This window comes from Channa argus, chromosome 19 (assembly GCF_033026475.1).
Source record: "Channa argus isolate prfri chromosome 19, Channa argus male v1.0, whole genome shotgun sequence".
NCBI classification, from domain to species: domain Eukaryota; kingdom Metazoa; phylum Chordata; class Actinopteri; order Anabantiformes; family Channidae; genus Channa; species Channa argus.
The window spans coordinates 11,127,796-11,149,239 of NC_090215.1; the positions used below are offsets into that span (position 1 = coordinate 11,127,796).

The window sequence follows — 21,444 nt, forward strand, 5'->3', positions numbered from 1 at the left end:
AAAAATTACATATTTTGCATCTGAAATTTCTATATGTCTCATATTCTATATAGTGAAATTACTTCAGGGCCCTGACCAGTTTAGGCTTTAAGCGTCAAAAATATTTTTTTTATTTTAGACTAATCCCGGGAAATCTTTCAGTGAGTGTTAATTAGGTAGGTGGAGCTCTAGCTGATGTGTAGAAACAGACGGCGATGTAGTACATGGCAGTAAGCTGTGTGACTTTATGAGAAAAACGAGACTTGTACTGTAATTTTTGAAAAAATAAAACTGTATTTTGCATTTGCACTGCTTTTGTTTCTAGAACGATTTAAACTTTTAGACATGGCCCTTTTTGTCCTGTTAAAATTAGAACGTTAGCAAAGAATTTTTAGTGACAAAAAAAAAAGAATAAATAAATACATAAATTGTATGTCACAAATAAAGTTTCCCTTCTGTCTACATGCCCTCGTGCTGCTTTGAGACCCGGGCGCAGCGCGCGCACACAGGCGCATGCGGATCTATCCCGTTAATTCACTGCAACTTTCCGACTCCGCTGCCATGAAAATGTTTAGCTTCCATGTCCGACAATAATCAGCTTTTATGCGGGTTTCGATACACACGTTTCTGTGTTTGTCACGGCCACATTTTCCAGCCAGCCGTGAAGGAAGCAGCCGCCGTCGGGCCAGAAGACGGAAAACTGATGTTTCTGGACAGGGAGACTTGTTGCATGTGGTGACAGCGAGGACACGCACAGAAAGTTAAGGTAGGCGGCCACAGGTCGGCTCTTTGTGCGTTTTGTCTCCCTGTCTGTCGTCTTTCTCTCCTACATTACATTACGCACATTTTGCCCAAAGGTTGTACCTGTGTGGTGAATTGACAGCGTGGTATTGAGCCATTTCCAATATGGGCGGGGACAGCAACAGTTCCTCAGAGGGGGACAGCCACAGCTCAATAAATCATAGCTCTAGTACTAGCTGTGGCAGCTGCATCACTGCGCACTTACATGTGAAAACTCGGTAATCTGAGAATTTTTCATGGCGAACATATACCCTTTTTAAATATTTAGTTCTATGAATCATTTTTTTCTATATTTTAATTGCAAATTGGTTGAAAATCTGTCTTTTAATGTAGCTCCATGTTATCTTGCAATACAATCTGCATGTTACAAAAAGAGCTAACTGTCAAACATCAGTTGCTATTTAAAATGAAGAAGTTATGTTTAATTGTATGTTTTCCATTGTACCGAGCACGTGCGCCATGAGTGCATTGTAGGTGGCAATAGTAGTCTAACATAGCATGTACAGTACTGGGGTAGGAAAATCATATTCTCCCACAAGCAGGGCGATACAAGTTCCATGCTGAACATTTCTCAAAATATCATTTGCTTTAGGTTAACAACAGCTGTACCTAGGTTTTTCTCTCATTCATCCTGCCCCAGGCTGCAGACATTTTTCTAATTATTTACTTTTTTTGTACTGTACACCACATTTGACAGTGACGGATAACAGGTTAAAAATGTACATTTTCTGCTCAGTTAGTGTATGTTGGATGTATTCATCAAGCGTGGTGTTTTTGCCCCAGACTAAAGGACCTTGAAAAGATTGTGTTCCTCTCTCCTTTCCCCATTCCAATTTGATACAGTTTGTCTTAATTTTCTCTTGACTTGGACTTATTTTCATGATATATAGTTAAAGCACATCAATAAGACAGAAGTGCAGGTTATGTCAAAGTTATGTCATTGTGATTACAATCTAGGTTGCAGAAGCAGGCCTTCTACTATTGCAGCAGGACTGAATAAGGATCTCACTTGATAAACTATGTGTTAAGATGGTGTTTCCCTGATGTAATGTTTTTCTTCGTCTTGCAGATGTCTTCAAATATCAGTAACCTTTCGGGTCTAAATGTCAATTCAAGAACTAGCGTATTTATGCGTCTTGTTAAATGTTATGATGAGGTTATGGTAGTCTTTAGTATTAGATCAGTTTAAATACAGCTCATGCTACGGTTGTATGGCTTTATGGTTCCACAAATCATGTTTTCTACAACTGTGGACTGTAGACACTGTAACTGCAAAGTTATTGTGTAAACAGATGATATTTTCTTTGTCTGTCTCATCTGGTCTCCATAATTTAAATTTTGGTTCATTATCCAGAGCAAACTTCTACGGCAAAAAATCAAAATAGTTCCACTTTTGCAATCGATTCAGCGAGAAGCAACATTATAAGGTGCTTTGGATAGAAGCACTATAGTAGACCATTTACTATTTATTAATATTAGTTAAGGCTGATAAAACTGAATTCAATTGAAAACCCTGTGCATGAGTAAACATGAAAGCAAGTCCTCACACTACACTCTTGAAAAAGTTGGCATTTTGCTTGAAAATGACTTACAATACTACTAATAATATTTCAATACCGCTAACATATTGTGACTGAATCATCCATGATCCAATTCATTCCATCCTTGGATTGTCTTGCAGAAATATTATCAATTTTATGAAAAATAGGCAATGTATTCATAATCCACAGCAGTGTAAATGACATTTATTTTGATTTATGATCATTAGTTTTTAAAGCTTTTTTCTTTGGATGATCTCACATCCTCTGAATGATATATTTTATGGATGTCTTTATTGTCATTTCGGAATATCTGGTTTTGTTTTGACCCACTTTCCTTTTGGTGCTTTTTGTGTTTTCAGTCATTGACCTGAAATGGAACAGCTGTGACCTAAAGATTTGACTTTAGAATTCACTCACTTATAAAAGTATGGTAGCTCAGCAGGGATACTTCAATGTATCATGTCTGCAGCAATCAATACAAAATTTTTCATTTACACATGTACCATATTCCCTACTGTACTGTACATGTGCTTCACGTTTTCTTTAAGACTTGACTTCAGAGAGAAAGTTCTCCAGTCTGTTCTCCTTACTTTTGAAGTTACATGCTCCTCCAATTACTGGGGCCATGCAGTCTCCCCTATGGTGTCCTTGGACAGCTCTTTGAGTGCCTGAAAATGTTGCGGACCATTAATTCTGGATTGTCTTCATCTGTTTGCATAATTTTCCCTCCTTAGCCATTTTTCTTCCCCATTTTCACAGTCTGTGCACTCAGGTTTATTTTTTCTCTTGTATAAATGTTTGACTCTTTAAGAGATTTCAAATTTATATAATTTTTTTTCAATACTACTGACAGCTGTTAAAATTTTACATTGGCCTGGTTTATGGTATACAGACTGTCAGGTATACAGCCTGTACGCTTTATAGCTTGTGTGCAGATATCGAAACTCTTCACCTGCCATCAGATAGGTTACAGATCTCTTCCTAATTACTTTTTAGTCTCTAATAAAAACTACAAAAATCTAAAATCTGAAACAGAGATAAGCAGCCAAGAAACAGAAATAATTTTTTTTGTAAAATTTAAAAAAGGATTTTTCCTTTAACCTTATGCATTTTCTTGGTTTTTCACTTAGACTAATTTGCTGTCAGGCAGGAGGTTGTTTTTGCAACTCAGGCAGACTCCAGAAATTAATTTATCCAAATAACCAAGTCCTCCTGGGCCATGGAGGTTGGGACACTGAATGGTCCTGGTAGGCAAAGCCGTCTTTTGAAGTCTGGAATGTTTTGGCTGACTTAGAGCAGGCGACTGGAGTGGAGGGATCATTTTCACTGACCCATGGGATTTTTAACCATTTTCATATACTGAGAAAAAAACAAAGTGAGGAAAAATGCCTGAGTTCATTTGCATCGACTTTGCTATCAAGAACAAAGAGGGAAAAAATGAAATAAAACTGACTCAGAAGAGTTGTTTTGGCTGATTTGTGTATAAGTTTGTAATCCATATTTCTAAAATCTGAGCTATATACTCTATTTATTTTGAGAGACATGAAAACTTTAGGCGTTGTCACGCAGTCATCTGTAAGACATTCCTAATTCATGCTATTTGGATTGGTCTTTGGCTTATCTTTAAAATTTCCCAGCCAAAAACAACTCCTTTATTAATGAGCTTGGAGTGCTAATGAGGTGGTCATTTGGACTGCATGCAAAGTAAATACAAGGACCATTCTAATAATACCACCTTTAATTGTACACTTTCAAAGTACATATAAATGTGCTCATTAGGTGCGTGTACTGTTGCTGTATAATTTGTAAAGTCCACTAAATTAAATAATCAACACAGTAGTTAAATTAATGAACTTCATTGCTATCTATATATCACAGAGTCTCAAAGACTTTAATTACAACAACTAAATGCTTTTATTAAACAAGCCCAAAGGAAAGGGAAGTGCAAGAAACCAGGCAGTCTTGAGTAACAGGACACTTGAGTTTCCAGCGTAATAAATAATTCACAGGTCCTGTGTGATGAGTTGCTGAGGACAGAAATCCCTAATGACAGCTTTTTATAACCTATGACTCAGCTGGCCATTATGTTTCTGACATCCCTACACAGACCACATCCCCTCTGCATGCTCAGTGCTCACACTTTTCTTTCTCTGCACTGCTTTGCCTACCGCATTGAGAAAAAGGAGTTATATTACAAAGTACTGTATTCAGTCACTTAATGAAAAAAATTGAAATGGGAAACATTTTACAACCGCTTTTTTCTTTTTGTACTCGGAAAAGTTTGTCAAATATGACAAATACTAAAAATGGGAATATAGCCTTTTTTGTTAAAAAAGCGTGCTGTAACACCCCTGTTGCAAGTTCAGTTTATGTTAATAATAAAAGTTTTTTTTCATTGCTTACATTAGAGCCATGCAGGGGATGGATTTGAGTTATACTCAATGCCTGTTGCTTCTGCTCTGTATGTGTGAGGTAAGGGACTGAATAATTGAGTTTCTCCAGTCGTCTTTAGGTCTGTGACTGATCAAGTGTTACAGTGTTTGATTGGCATAATGGCACCATACCCCCCCAGGTAAGGTCAGTCCCAGCAACATCTGTGCCGGTTATTTCATATGCAACTCTCAGTATGGAAGGCAAGGCCTCATATGGTATGGGTTGATATGATTATTGTTATCATTTGCAAACCCCAGCTCTCACTAAGAATAGGTGGTTAATTTTAGATGCAAAAAAAGATCAAATTACTCAGGCCTCTGCTTGTGGTTGTCCCCAGAGTTAGTGCAGGGAAATAAATCTGGTGGCCTTGATTAAGTACCTGACAATAGAGTTAGCACAGCACTAGTGGTTTATAGTAATACAGCGGACATGGGCAATTAGGCCCACCAAGTAATTTACAGTACTGCTTGCAGGTGGTGACCTGGTATGAGCTGTAGACCACCTTAGTAACAAATGTGATTGTACAGGCCAGCAGAACAGCAACTCTGTAGGACTTCCAACTAAAGCAAAGCAATCAAAGATTCTTAAAAGCTTGATGGATATATCAAATTTGTTATGACTTTGTTTTGTGAAAGGAATAACATATGGCACTGGGTTTTTCATCTGTAATTTTGTGCAGAATGAATGATTACTTTTATACGTTGTTGATCTTTTTACGTCAGCATGGACCGCTTTCCCCTCACTGCTCCCTATTAATTATGAAATACTGTAGGTCTTGCCCACTTCACTTTTACTACTTCTTCCTGCTGAACTAGGTGTGAAAGGCTGCTGTTTTTAAATAGGTGTATAAAAGTAAGAGTGGGGAAAGTTCCCCCAGCACCTCCTCGCTCAAGCATTATGTCATCAGTGTCAAAAAGGCAGGGATGAAGAAGTGTAGCTCGTTTCACACATGATAGACACTTTAACATATGGAGCAAATAGAACAGGGTATGTGGCTACTTCTCTTTACTGTAGCAGGCAGACATTGGCTGCGTTGGTAGGAAACTCAGTGGGCCAGATGTGCTATTTACATGAAATATTGCAGGGAAAATGGTATTGTCTCTTATTTTACTCTATCTGTTTTTCTTGGTAATTGGAAGATTTGCATTATAATTGTAGTTCACATGATAGACCCTTCAGTTTTTATATTACATTTTATGAAACACTTTATGATAAGACTTGTATAGTAATGCGTGTAAAAATGAAGAAAAGTAGTGACTTTTTTTGCCTGCCTGTGTTGTCGCCCACAGATTGAGACATTACTTTAGGTTTTGCTGTAGTTTATAGTGTGGAGACTGGTGGTTTATGTGCCTGGCTTATCAGCCTCTTGTACAGGTCAACTACTGGGCCTTCGAGTGGCAGGAACAACTCTGACTGCCTTGATCCCATTGTCAGCACATTGGCCTTAGTGTGACCTGTTTTCATCAAGGCCACGACAGTACAGTGGTTGCCTTGCTCTGGACGGAGCACTGCTGGTCTAGTTTACTCAGCAAGCCTGATTCAATTGAAAGGAACCTGTCCTGTCCTGTTCGGTCCTATAGATCTCTGTATCGGTGTCTGACTTGGCCTCTTCAAAATTGTAAAGCTGTTTAATGTTGGCAAAAAGTAAATTATAAATTATTCCTGAATTTGAATCGCCTGTGTCTGCAATTATTCATTTATTTTAATCATAATGCTATGTGTTCTATGTGTGTTGTGTGTTTAAGCACAGTTCTGCATGGTTGTGGAGGTAGGTCCATCTATTTCCATCTATGACAGACACCCTGCAAATAGGGAGAAAAGTTAATTGGCATCAGCTCCAATGATGTAAGCATCGTCACACCACTAACAGCTGTGTGTGGTCCACCAGTGCCTGCGCAGCTATTTTAGAGATCCAATCCAAAAGAAATACACCATACAATATATTTGTACCACACCTGCAATGTGACTTGGTCTTGAAGACAGATGATGTAAGCAGGCGAACATTTAGTTTTTTCTAATGGGAGAGAACAGATTAGTTTTGTTGAGCTCAGTTCTTATTTCTGTGGTCTTTTGTCACAACTAATATGTGAGAAATAGATAAATAGAAGTCTGCGCTAGGATTATTGACTTTTCTATTTTTGACAGTTAATGACAGTGAGCATTAGTTGAAACATTTATCACGCGTCATTCTTCTTTTGAATCATTACAGATGTTTTGTATAAAATACAACAATGGGAATTTTGAATAAGGCTAATTATGAATGCTATTTCTAATTACTCAATTAGGACATGTTCCCATGGTTATTTCTACAGATGCAATTTTTAAATTCTTCTTTCTTGAAACAATATTTAGCATTTCTGCTACTGATGTTTAATCTCTCATTAGCCTTTAGGTGACATGAAACAGCCTCAACTTTGCATTTGCCAATCAGGGCCAGGTTGAGTGACAGGCACAGAACAGCATATCCCTTATGTAAACCCTTCCTCTACCACCACGAAATTAGAGTGGCTGTTGCTACCGCCTCCTGCTTCTACACAAATGAGAAAGTAAGCACTCTGGTTCAGAAGTTCACATTTTGGATGCGTGCCGGAACTACTTAAGGCCAGGGATGTTTTCAGAGGAACAGGTGGTCACAGTGACATAATTCTGGCTCACTATGAAGATCTTTAGAAATTAGGCCCCAGTGCTCTTCCAAAATGGTTATTACTCTGTCAATATGTATAAGCACAGGTTTATCTGGCTTGTTACTAATGTAAACTGATAAAAATGGAAAGGCGAAAGTGAGATACTGACGAAAAGAGTTCTGTATGGCTGGTTGTACACTTACAAAATGAGTCCACAAACAAACAAGTGACATGCTGTATATGTACATCCGTGTTTGACATGTCTCGAGGCTTGGCTAAGAAAGCTATTTATTCTCTTACACTGTTAACTAAAGGCACGTATGTGTTAGAGTGGAATGCCATTTAGAATGCAGAAAATATATTTAGTTCTCACCAACAGACAGCAAAAGGCACCAGTGGGTCTAGCCCCTGTGTGAGAACAGTTATTTCTGTCGCAGTATGGACTTTCAATTACTGTGATCTGCTGTTTGACTCCTTCAACAACATCAGGGTCGATTAACTATTTGGATACAACCGATGTGACACCTAAAATGAAAAATGGATAAAGTTTTATTTTGACATAAAAAAATTGTTATCAGTTTTTCTATTTTTACTCTAGAGGGGGTCAGCAAAGACTATTACTTTGGGTAATAATAAAAATGAATCAAGTACTTGTCTTGTTTCCATTTCATGCCCTTTATCCATAGCTCAGTTACACTTTTTAATGAACCAAGAAAATAGGAAAGAAGAATGAATATGTATTGATACTAAATTCTTACATGTTTTCAGTAAGAATCTAATACAATGCATGGTTTGTCAGATTTGAGTGTTTCTGAGTTTCTTTAAGCCCATTAGTTAGTTGCTTATGGATAGTGGAAAGATCCCACAGCTGGACTCTGGCTATTACAAAATCCTCCTGTCAGACCCTCAGAAAACACTCACTTGACCGCCATTCAGACTTAGTCTCAGTTTCAGCAATGCAGTCATGTGTCCAACAAACACACTGAGTACATAATAAATCTAAAAATGTCCTGTTTTTACTCACAATTATATTGATATAAAACATTCTTGAAAGTCCATTACTGCTTACCTTGCAGTTATAGGGTGAGGCATGGAATGGACAAAACATTTCCGTTTAAACATTAATTTTCAGATCTAGGATCACATGTAACTCCCTAGTAACAAGAAACATTCTACATAGTTTTATTTCTGGAAGCCTTGTGAGGTCTGTGCTTATATTTGGTGGAGGTTTTATCTAAAGCTGGGCAAATCTAATGGCAAAGCCGTGAGATTCATCAGGGATGAACTGAGAACAATGGCCAGATAAGTGCACTCTTACCAGGTAGGTAGGGACACACAAGGGCTGTGTCCTGAAGCTAGGCAACTGGAAGGTCCTCTGTTTGTATTAGAAAACAATTGAACAACTTCTGCAAACATGTCTTATCCTGTTTAATTGGTGGATGATTGCAGCAAAGTGTCTGTTTTTTTCTGCCTTACACAAACAGTAGAGGGCAGTATGAATGACCATTGAATGGTTAAGTGGAGAGTTCCCTAGAAGAGAAAATAAATTATGCCAGGAATTTTTGAAAAATCCCAATTTCATAGACTGGCATATCAAATAAATTGTTTTACTGTAGTGCATTGTATACAATTGCCATTGGATACAATTGTGGCATTTATGCTACATAAGACATACCCATATTAATTTAAACGTGATCAGATGGATGGAAGTTAAGAATCCATTTACTACACTGATGAGCTATAGTAATTATTAAAATTAGTTGTTAATTATACATTGCATTAAAAGCAAATAATAATTGGCCAAAATTAACACTGCCTGTGCTTGTTGGAAATATAAAATAAAATTTTAAAAACTGTAAAAATAATCTCAGCAGAAAAACATGATGTACTAGAATGTCCTGGTAAATTCTTGAAAAGAGCGGGGTCTAAAATAGTAAACACACGCCGTGTTTACTCCTCATATCAGTGCCCTCTTTAGAACATATCCACTGTGTTTAACAAAAATATTCAGAATTTCATTCCTTAGCCAAATCTCTAATCTGCTGGCATAAATGAACGATCCCTTTACTTTTACTTAGTACCCAAACTTTTTAAATGTCCTGGAGGAGTTCTTTTTCGAGGACCAAACCTACTGAGATCTCTAATGAAGGCTTTACCTTCCAGGCAAGCATATTTCTCCAAATGACAGTAATTTACATATGATGTATTTAGAGAAGAAGAGGGCAGGCTAATTCTATTTAGAGATTTTCCTTTGTTTTAGGAGTCATTAGCAGCTAGCTCAAATCTAATTTTTACAATTTCATCAGGCCATCTTGGAAAGCCTCTGTGAGCTCATCAGAGAGGAGCATTTATTGCTAAGTGCTCTCTATTGCATTAGCGCACAATAAAGTGGCCAGGGACTGCTACAGACATTTATGTGGAATCCAGTTAACACTCCGCCAATTCGTTTTTTATTGGGACACAATCAATTTTTATTCATTTTAAAGCCAGAATGCTTTCTTTCATTGTGTGCCTACCCCAGCTTATTATGCTCTAAACTAATTACTTAGTTGTTTTCACAAAATGCTAATGTTTATGTTAAAGATTTCCTCTTTGAAATACAGACCTAAAGAGCATATGCATAATGGGAGATTTTGCATATTCAAATGTAAGTCGGTCACATATGTTACTCATTACCACACGCTTCCCAATATGTTTGAACCATACAAATTGTATTCATTTAATTTGTAGAAGTCTGGCAAATAACATCAAAGTCTGAGTAATAAAACATCGGGATCGAGAAGAATTACAAAATGAGATATCAGACCTCTCTTTTTGGTCAAATCTTGGATACCAACAAAATGATCTGGTCTCTTATTAGAAATGTGAATGGCACCCTTATTAGACATATTTTAAATTCTACTATAGTGAGAAATAATAAAGTCCATTTAGGTCTTAAAGTAATTATGTTGAAACTAAAATGAGCCTCCTTTTGTGTTAAGCATAAAGCTATTTAATAAACAGATCATGGTGCTGAAACCTGATCATTTAAACTGCTACATATCTCTTAATCCGGCAAAAATAAAATTAATCGGGTAAATTTGACCAAGAGAGACTCAGTCTCTTTGTTAAGAAGCCAGACTAGCCAGAGTTTGAACATTTTAGTATATGTTAGATATTGTTGTAATCAAAACTTACAGTTACTATTTATTTTGGTGCTTCTGTGAATACTTAAGCGCTTGATCAAAGTGTGGCGGAAAAACCGCTTCAGTCCTCTGTAGTGTGAGCTAGATGTGTGCATCTTCACTGTGCTGTGATAATTAGAGTGCTTAAGTGCTCCTGGAGACAAGACAAATCCAGATACCCTCTTCCTCTTCTGCCCCTCCTCTCATTCACCAAGACAGTCTTTAATGGCTCCCATTTGACTCTGATATCATTTGTTGTTTGGTATCAGATGTACACCTTGTACCCTTCACGATTTGCACGGAGGCGCATTTGACCTGGACTGAAATGTAGGCAACAGGCGTGAAGATGTTTCCTTCAACCTCTAGCCCTCTGCTGCTTTCCCATCAGTAAAATGCAAAGGCATCTTCTACTTGGTATTCATTTCAATAAGCACAAACAAAGAATATTGATGGCTGCATCCCCAAATGACAGTCAGCAACATTACTTGGCATACAGTAAATGTGTATAAGCGTGCATTTGTGTGTGGGTGCGTGTAGATATTTTTCTATTCCAGTTTGGGATTTGTCCTGCAGTGGGCTCTGGAATGCTTTCAACGCATTGATGAGATGACAAGTTATCATTGATCTGTCCTTACTTAGTGGGATCCATTAAATAATGTATGGGCTCCTGTGCATTACCACTGCACTCTCCTGTCCTCAACCCATTAGAGGAGTAGGGTATGGGACCCTAGTGACTCCAGGCCCTCAAAGGTCCTTGAGCTTTCATTTAATTAAATTATCTTATAATGAAAACTCCCATAATGAGATTAATTTTAATTATTTATCAGCTGTCGATTTGAGGCAGAGGCTGCATTATTAATGAATGAAATGGCTAAACATTTTTCAATTCATCACCTTTTCCTTTTGTTAAAGGTGCAATTTATTAATTGCTGCACAGCTGCTAGAAGTGATGGATGTTGACTGTGTGGATGACCAGGCCCAAAGTCAGACAGGAGGGCCGCTGAAGTGCTTGATTTCATTTGACATTGTAGATTATAATAAAATTTCTTTTGTCATTTCCACAATACACATGTGGCATAATGCATTCCTCTGATGTGTTTACTTTTTTGAAGATTGTAAAAACTTTCCCACTCCTCAAATATTCAGCAATCGTCTTATCATATTCTTAATTTGGTTGAATTTTCTATGAATACCTAAAGGCATAGAAGTTATCAAAATTCTGTCTGTAGTTCTCTGCAATTTTCCTTGTATGAGCACATTAGAAGACTTTGGTGGCTGTCCAACAGAGTAGGGGAAGATTGTCAACTATCACACAGCGTGAAAATGTAATTAGCTGGCATAGTAGTCTGCTTATTTGAGTTCTCAGGCAGGAGCGATAGCGCTATCACTGAGATGTGTAAGCTGATACATTGTTGGAAACAATGATTTATGATTTAAATTAGCACATTTATGAATGTTTGTAACTTTTTGCCACCTGACAGAAACTTATTGCAGGCAGAGCAGCAGAAGTGGACCAGTGCAAGAGACAAGAATGTCATTGGGATGGTGAGCCAAGTGCATTTATCAGGCCTTCATCAATAGTTGATTAATAATTCAGGCAGAGTCTAGGGCTTCGTCAGGGCAGGGTTTCAGCTAGCTTGTAATTTTGTAAATTGCATAGTCATCATGCATTCATAGGGCCAGGCTTCTCTGAGTGTCACAGCTGTGAATATAGGTTGGCCCATAGGACTTTAGTAACAGGTACAGGAAGAATTTATTGCAGATGTGTAGTATTGTTTTCAGCTATCCACAACTAATGGCTGTTACATAACATTTTTCCACCGCTTGGCTTCAGGATGAACAGTATTACCCAAGTCAAAATAGAAATCAATATTCAGATAGTGTGATTTGTTAAACCACCAGTCCCATCCTTTGACAGAATTCCACTAGATACATCTGGCTAACCACAGTTAGTTTTTAGTTGAGTTTTTCAAGGCACCTTTGCCCAGGTGCAGAATTAGCAGAAGAACAGTCTGTGGCCAGTCAATGAGCAAACCCCTCAATTACCCCTAGTGAGCGCACCAGTAAATCCCATTCAACAAAATGGGCCCTGTAATTGCTCGGACCGGTATTACCTGTTCTACATCTAAATGTGCACTATTCTTCCACATTGTTTCCTAGGCAACTGGAAGCTTTTGTGACCTATAAAAAGTTGCTACTCCTGTAACTGATCCGAAGCAAGGCGGTTGTTTGTTTCCATGGCAGACTGCTGAGTTATTTATAGGTATATCTAGCTGGTGCTAGTAGGCACAAAAAGCATTCCTAAGAACTTTATTCATTTTTGTAAATGACAAAAAATCTCCTGCCTGCCTGAACATCAACTAGAGAGTTGACTGGGTGTTTTGAACACCTGGGGGCTTCAGCATTTGAGTCACAAAATCTGGAGGAAGAAAGCTCAACACTTTTCTCCTCTGTTTTCCCACTGTCTGCTTTTTTTCCCCTCAACGCAGAAGCGTATTCTTATAACAAAACATAATGTTTATTTTGGACTTAGAGGCTGTGCCCCAGATGACCGGAATTTCTTTGTTGTGGTTTTGTTTGTGTTTTTAACCAAGACATGCAGAGCTGCTGGTATTGATGATTCAAATGTTCGTCATCTGAGGTCCCCGGTAGTTCATCCCATTTCCCCGCATTTATCAAAAGGTTAATCAGGGAACTCTCTATATTAAAGTGATAATTTATCTCTGATTCCCTGGGTTGAAAAGGTATCTTAATTATCAAAGATGTCAAGAGTTCAAGAAGAGATCTCCCTAAAGGGCAATTGGCAGCTGTAGCAACCTTACCTCCACTTTCAAAGTCTGTCAGTTAGTTCAAATCAAAGTCTTTTCAGGCTGCACCTACAGTACCTGTACATTGTATATCATTCCTCTGATCTGTGCTGTTCCATCATTTTATGTATTTATACCTTTGTATATAAATTGCTGCAATTGTTTGATATTCTCCCTTAAACGTTTTAAGTTTAGTTTAAGCACTGTGGATGTTTCTAAATAAATATAAATATTTAAACATTATTGTTTCTACATATTCCAGTGTAGATGTGGTAAGAAATGTCCACAAAGAAGATATACAGAATCTGCACAATGGAATGAGATGGACATTTAAAAGAGCTCAGATATCAATAGGAATCCATTTGGTTTATCTACTCTATACAATAACTGGACTAATAATCAATCATACCTGTCTTTAAAGCTTTTTAATGCACGTAAATCTCACCTGTCAATACTTTTACAGCTTCATGCTCACTCTCAACACTATTGTTGTGGTTATTCATATGTTATAGTCCGTTTGTTACTTCCCTCTTCAATTTTTTTCTTGTACAGCCTTTCTCGTGATCACTGTTAGATTCCAGTAATGCTGCTTTGCAGCACATTTGGCTCCACAATAGAAGATGATAAAAGGTTTACAGGAATCATCTCTAGCAGATCGGTGGAAAGTGTATACAGGCAGACAACAAAGTCTTTTTGCACTAAAGCAGATTTTTTTAAAGGACATAAGATGTTGTTTTTGTGTACCTTTTTTTTTTGAGAATAAGTGTTTGCCTCTTAAACTATGCCTTTAGTTTTGTAATAAAAACATCTGTTTTTATTCATTTACCCTTTAGCCTCTTTAGCAAGTATAGTGTTAATGATGGAATATAGTAATATGTTCTAAAATAGAGAAATACTGTATAGACATTTGAACAGAAAAAGAACAAAAATTGCAAAACATTACGTTTTACCGTAATTTGCAAGCAGTTCTTGCTACATCAGATATATTTTCACACAAGCACAAATACAAAGAGAGTGTGTACTGTGGGAAATGCAGAGCAAATTCCATTTTCTCTTGGAGGAACTCATCTGCTGCGGCTGTGGCACAGGAGGTAGAGCGGTCCTGCACCAATCCAGCGGTTGTTGGTTCGATCTCCGGCTCCTCCAGTCATGTTGCATGTGTCCTTGAGCAAGACACTTAACCCCAACTTAGTTGTTCCCGGTGAGTGCTGGCCACTTGCATAGCAGCTCCCCCATCGGGGCCATGTGTGTGATTGTGAGTGTTAATGGCTGAATGAGAAGCAGTTTAAAGCACTTTGAGTGCCAATTGATAGAAAAACTCTATATAACTGTAAACCATTTACCTTTTAACAGGTCTACTGCTATTTCGAGCACATCGAGAGGAAGCGATAAAATAAATTTTGCACATCATTGTTCAGTCATATTTGTTGACATTTTTCACAACTGCCTTAGGGAGTCTGGGATCTCAAGAAGGTGTACAATCATTACAGTTAAAGAAGAAAATTGGTGTTTTCATTGAATACCATTGAATTGCTGTACTTATTTGTTATTTCCTTTAGGTTTGTGACTTACTGTTAGTGGTATTCTAACTTGGGTGATGCAATCTTTGCTTTTTCATGAATAAAGTAACCTGGATTCTTCCTGGTCAGTGGATGTTGATAGTGCAGCAGCACTGCTCTAGTAAAAACAAAAAATGAAAGGCTGTCTCCTTTACTCATAATGACTGCAGTGACAAGTACCAGACACATGCACAGAAGTCACCATGAAGTACTTTAGGGTAGGGTATTAGCATACATGTCAGCACTCTTCTTGCATAGTCTCAAACTCCATTGGTTAGTTTGCAGCTTCTTGTTATGCTTCAAGTCCTTCTGACAGCAGCATGATTGGAGACACCTACTAGTTTGGCAAGATGCTAATAGTTCACACTGTATTCAAGAAATATGGTTGAAAGAAATATTTGATTTACAGGAATTAAAAATGACTGAAAACTAGTGTTCAATGGCAATGCTCATCTATCACTGCAATCACCTTACACTTTCTCCCTAAGTTATTTTCCTGTCGGGTTGTGTTGTTTATTTACGTAAGATACAAAGCTAACCCAATGCCAAATTGCCGTGTCTGTGCTTTTATGTTGTCCATTGGCAATCACAGTACCATAACTTAAATATGGAAGCATATTCTGTCAGTGAGACAAACCACTGGCTTGCACAGGACTGCCTCTTTTGAAAAAGTATTTAGTCGCTAAGCAGAATGGCACAGACCCAATCTAAGTGGCTTTCATCTGGCCAATTCAAACAGACGTTTGACCCCAGACATTTGCCTAATGTGTTTTTGTTATGTGGACTCCTGGCTTCACAAATGTCACAGTGGCTGGACTAGTGGGGGTTTGGTGAGTAACTCTGGGGTTTGGGAGGTGGTGTGGTGGTGTGTGTGTGTAGGGGGGGGGCCGGGAAGGGTAATGGGGGAACAGGAACAGACAGACAGCCTGAGGGGGGTGGGGTTGCGAGGCAGCAGTTTTGTCTATAACCTCTGCATTTTGTACTCAAACCCTTGGGAGTTGATGGTGTGGTGAACATAGGTTCCCAGTGAAGGACTACCCCCATTACTCCAGAACCTTTGCAAGCTTGTTGATCAGCAACCCGGCCCCCAGCACTCTGCTGACTTGGGCCCAACTGGGTAGGCAGCTGCAGAGGAGACGGGGAGTGCCACATATCTGGCCACACGGTTTGCAGAAGTCAGAAGCCAGCCCCAGACAGTTGGGGCAGCCCTGACAAATGCTGCCATTAAAGGGGTGCTGAAAATTTATTACCAAACATATTGGTATTTTAGGGTGCAGCTGAATCAGATTTAGTGGTGGTGCTGGTGAAGCTCTATCTTTAAACAACATTATGGGATTAATTCTGCCGTTAGAGAAATTTTGAAATCCCACAATCCTCATATTGCCCTTGTACTGCTTTATTAACAATGACTGCTTGTCTTTCAGAGCTACAGTATGTATAAGATTTCACAGCAGTTGTATTCATATTTTAAATTAATATCAAGCAGCAAACACATTGGAACACAGGAGGAGAATGAGGCAGAAGGATGTTGACTTAAATGTAAAATTATAGCAGTTAATTGTGAATATAAAAATCTAGTTGCTTAATATGCCTTTTGCTTTTTTGTTTTTGTTTTTGTTTTTTTTTGCTTTTTTCAAAATTTCAAATTGTGGGACAACTTCATACACAATAGGAATGCAGAGTAGCTAACATACAATATGAAAGCTTTGGCCCATAGTAAAGTAGATCATGCACCGAATGAAGAAAAACAAATTTTGAATGTAAATACCTAAATATACAGGAACTTCCCCACAGATACTGTATTTAGGCTGAGATCGTAGCCTTAACCTTTATATCACAAAGCCAAATTAATTTGCGAGTCCATATGGTTTCTTACATGTTTTCCGGTAAAAATCAACAGTGTGCCATTAGTACTACAATGCTCATTATTATTTCTACAGCTTAAACATGGCCTTTCAATTGGAGAGAAACAACTGAGAATTGCTTGCAGCTAGAAGAGTCACTGAACTATAGATTGTTTAGATTACATGAATCACCATCTTTAAAACCCTCCAAACCATGCATTGCAACTTTTCTTCACTTTGAGATATTTGAAGCAAATATCAGTGACAGCTAAGTGAGTGATATGGCTCTCCGGAGGTGATTCTGTCTTGATGATGAGTACAGGGAAAAACAGTCTTCTGTCTCCTTTAAATAGTGATGTCATCCTCACGCAAAGTTAACATGTTGACATATGACTAACCAAAGTCAGACTCTTACTAAGACACAAATCTCAATGTGCTGAATACAAAAAACATACTAAAGTAACCTATCAAGCTGAATTCAAACTAAAATCTCTTTAGCTTTTAACAAGCTGTTTTAAGCTTAACATCCACAGCTGTAGTGATGTCTCATTCTGAGTAATAGGTCTCTGAAGTATGCGTGTGTGGTATGTGTGTCTGAAGATTGTTGCTTTCCTTGTAGACTTTCCCCACAGCGCCGTACTGCTCATAAAGTCTCTCATTGTATATTCATGGATAAATCTGTACACTGAGTGTTCTTTAAATAGGTACCAGTTAGCATACTCACTGACATTGAAATAAAACAATACAAATTGAAAAATGTATTTAGTAGAGTTTCTGACCTGTGCTTGCTGTATTGTACAAATGCATATTTAACTTAATTTCAAAACATGCTCTCCATGTTTTGTTTGTTACCATGCAAAAAGGTCACTCTGGTCAGTTTGTGATGTCCAGTTTCCTTTTGTTCCTTGCTCTCTGTAGAACTAAGCTTCAATGTATTTTCATGTTTGAGGTATGCTGTGTTTACTTTTATCATTGCTCCTTAGCGAGGCAGGCCAACCTGATGTTTGTTTATAAGGAATTTGGGCTTCACTCGGAACTTTCATTCACCACTTAAAAGCACTTGACTTGCTACTAATTTACCTTGAGGGATTTCAAAATTATCTGTCTGCACTGTCAAAATCTTTTTTGTGGTAAGAACTTGTCATCATCAAAGATTTTCTTTAGAGTTTAATGAAAGCTTGGTAGATAGATGGGTTAATGTTATATTGTATAAACGTGAATACTGCATGCAGAAAGACATCTTAACCTTAAGATGACATGTTTTTGGGCCTCAAAATGATGTTGGTTGCTTTGTGTTTTTGCTTTGATTGATTTAGCTGTCATTGTTGCCATGGAAGTTGCTTTTAAGTTAGTATTACAGAGTTCAAATGAAAACACAAGCAGTGGGAACGAAGGAAGAATGGAGTAGTGTTGAAAATGATCTTAAATTTCCCTTGGTCATCAGTGCTGCTTTGCGTTACCAAGCATATGTCACTCGATGTACCTCACTTATTTTGAACAGGAAACAATGCACTTTGAATGGCTTGGGAACATCTAGTGCCCTGCTTTTACAGAGCTCTTTGACAAATTGCAGCAAATTTAAGTCTCAGGGAAAGGCTGAAGTGTGGAAGGTTTGCGTTGTTGAGCTTTTCCTTATTTTCTCCTTAGTCAGTAGGCAAACACTTCACCTGGTAATGCCTATATAAATATATAACCACTGTTATTTTATCCAAAGTTATCCCAAGTTCAGATTTCCCTTCTTGGGGAAAGGTTCGAATATTATACTCTGTTGAGACTTATGTCAAAAAAGGAACTTGATCCCCCCCAATGTGTGACATTGTATAAACACTGAAGTAGCTCTACCCAAACAAATTGAAAAATATTGCAACTGTGTCACTGGGGTGTTAGCATTTTGTTTCATCTATACCATTTGATCCCTTGTCACACCATTCCCGCTCCTTTTACACTGTTTATATATTCTTTGTCAAGATAAGTAAGCTTGCTTTACCGTGATGCTATCACTTAAAGAACAACAGCAAAGAAATCACCACAATTTACAATCTAAAATTTTCCAAGCACTAGGATTCATGTTAGATGCACATTAGCTCTCCATTCCTTATCTTGAAAATGGAATCAGCCATTTGGAAGTGAGTCTATTCTCATGTATGTGAGAAGCTGAGTGGATAACCTGTTGGCAGTGGAGGACAGTGCAGATCTCTCTTCACTCTAAATTGCAGGCAGAGATCCCTGTAACCCCACATGAAGACCATTGAGTCCCATCAAGATAATCCTTAATAAAGAATGGCTTCACTTTTAATCTTAGCTCACTTCTCAAATTTCTTGCTTGATATAGTGTTTGGCAAGTGGCGTTTTAGTGCTGATGTCAGTTGGACAATATCAGTGCAATCTTTTGTTAAGCTTCCATTTGGCAAATGTATTTTGCTTAAAGACAATATTACTTTTTATAATAGTTATGCATCAAGTGGTGATCTTTTACTGAATATGTATTGGTACCCCTTATGCAGTAGTTATAACAGTCTAACATGTTATACTACTGTATGTAATTCTAAGATCTTTTATCATCCTGACCATTTTAAATTCAAAGTTCAGCCTACCTTTAACATGACACTGTTTTTTTACTGAACATCCATGCATTTATATATAGAACAAAAAATAGTAATCTTTCCCAGCAAAACTTCTAGGTTGATTGGAGCCTTGATTCAAAACATACTGTAGAGCACTGCATGCAGGAGAGTACAAGGAAAATCTGAGTTTAGTCGTCGAAACATAAACAGCTCTGGATAATGATACTGTGCAATTTGAAAACAACTCACTTGCAAAATTACATCTTGAGTTCATTTTATACAGCTGCTTATTGAAATAGAGAGGAACCGAGTAAATGCAGTAACTCAATTGGCATGTGTACCCTCTGCTATTGGAAATAGTTATTTTATAGTCCCCAAGAATCTATTAAGTTGCTTGAGTTATCAAGAACCTGTTCAATGTGCAATATATTTTATACTCTGATATTGAAACTAAGCCTATGGATTTACCTGAAGACAGTTGACTTGGAAAGGAGAGAGAAAGACAGAGTTTATGTGTGTGTGTGTGTGTGTGTGTGTGTGTGTGTGTGTGTGTGTGTGTGTGTGTGTTTGGGGGAGGGGGCAGGGGTAGCACCTACATTTACACACGTCCTCATCATTGCTGCAGTGTATTTAAATCAGGGGCACTGCATCTATTTCTGTCAGCTCCTTGTTGACTACTTCTGTTTAGAGGTTAGTTAGTGTTGACCTGCTGGGTTGTGAACTCTTTAACTGATTACATAGAAATTTACTAATTTATCACTTCCCTTTTGATTGAAACATGTTGTGCCATATAATAAAAACAGACCGTAGTGACATACGTGACAAATTTTTATTTCTTGTCATCACCTACTGAGTAGGTAACAGACACACATGACCAGCGGCTAACACAGAATACTATTCTTTAAGCCACAGGTGTTTTATTTCTTTCACCACCTCTTTACCATAACAAATGTATGATTTCCTCTTTCTTGGCAATCATTTTTCAGTATTACAGTTAGTGTTTCACCCATGCTTTTATTATGTGGAAATTGAACAAATTTGGTTCATTGATCTTTCTCAGCCATTCATTACACAGAACATTGCAAGACATATTCGAGAAGAAATTGTACAAGCCTCAGCACTGACTTGAATAAATCACCAGTTTGAGCTTGTCAGTAGCTGCATGGCCTTGTGTAGCAGCTTTGCACAGTTGAAATAATAACGTGGAGCAGACAGAAGGCAGTCATTACCTGGCACACAGACGCAGTGTGTACATGTTGACGGAGGACTTCCACTAGTCTGCTGTGGAGACGGACAGAGCCGAGCTACTTGGCCAGCTCCCCATCACCTAAGTTAAAGACATAAACTCATGTTTACCCTATATGACAGAGGTCCTACTTTGATAGGGAGAAATCCAGCAGTGACCTAAGACTCACAGGAGCAAATATGTGTTTCTTGTGCAAAAAAGAGAATACCATAAACAAGAGAAAAGGGGGCAGAAGAAAAGTGTGGGCCCTCAGGGCGTGTGAGCAGAGCCTGGCGTTCCAGTCAGGCCAATGGAGAAATCTGCCATTTCATTGTCTTAGTCTCCACTAATACAATCTGGAGAGGGCTCTGTGGTTTAAAGGTGTGAGTGAATGACATATTGGGAGCTGGTGTGAGGCAAAACTCCCCCTTGCCTCCTCGAGATCCAAAGTCTTCCTGTGAGAGCGCACCGAGCAACTTTTCTGCTTTTTCAAACAGCAACAGCCTCACTCTCTCTCCCTCATTCACTGCCTTTCTCTCCCTCCCTCCCTCTCCGTCTCTCTCTCTCTTTCTCTCTCTCTCTCTTTTTTTCCCTCTTCCTCAGACACTCACTAGTCACTGCCTGAAGCTGTAATCGGACAACTCTCTTTCTCACTAGGACCGAGTCTCCTGAGATATCACGCGGGGCTCCATGGGTTCCAACACCTAAAATGAAAAAGAAAAAAGTAGTCTTGTAGTTTACATTTATTGTGCTACAGATTCCACCAACACTTGAAGAACTACTTTAGAAAGTTTGCTGTCCATTCTGCTGGACTGAACAGCCTGTCTGTAGAAGATCCTTTAAAAAGAAGATATAGGACGGGATAAAAACACAAGGATTCAACCATAATTCTAGTGAGTATAA

The 21,444-nt window shown here is 38.2% G+C and overlaps 1 protein-coding gene across 11 annotated transcripts in view; it reads left to right on the forward strand.

Annotated features, from left to right (window-relative positions):
* The first annotated feature begins 520 nt into the window (after positions 1-520).
* The window catches only part of eya1 (EYA transcriptional coactivator and phosphatase 1), a 60,219-nt gene continuing 39,295 nt past the window's right edge, over positions 521-21,444 (forward strand). For 7 of the 11 annotated variants that reach the window (XR_010911751.1, XM_067486703.1, XM_067486707.1 and 4 more), the window contains exon 1: positions 21,144-21,434. The gene's annotated coding sequence lies outside the window, so the exon portion shown is untranslated. Of the gene's footprint in view, positions 746-21,142; positions 21,435-21,444 lie in introns of those variants that run through there. The other 4 variants (XM_067486705.1, XM_067486711.1, XM_067486706.1 and 1 more) reach the window with 4 other exon arrangements.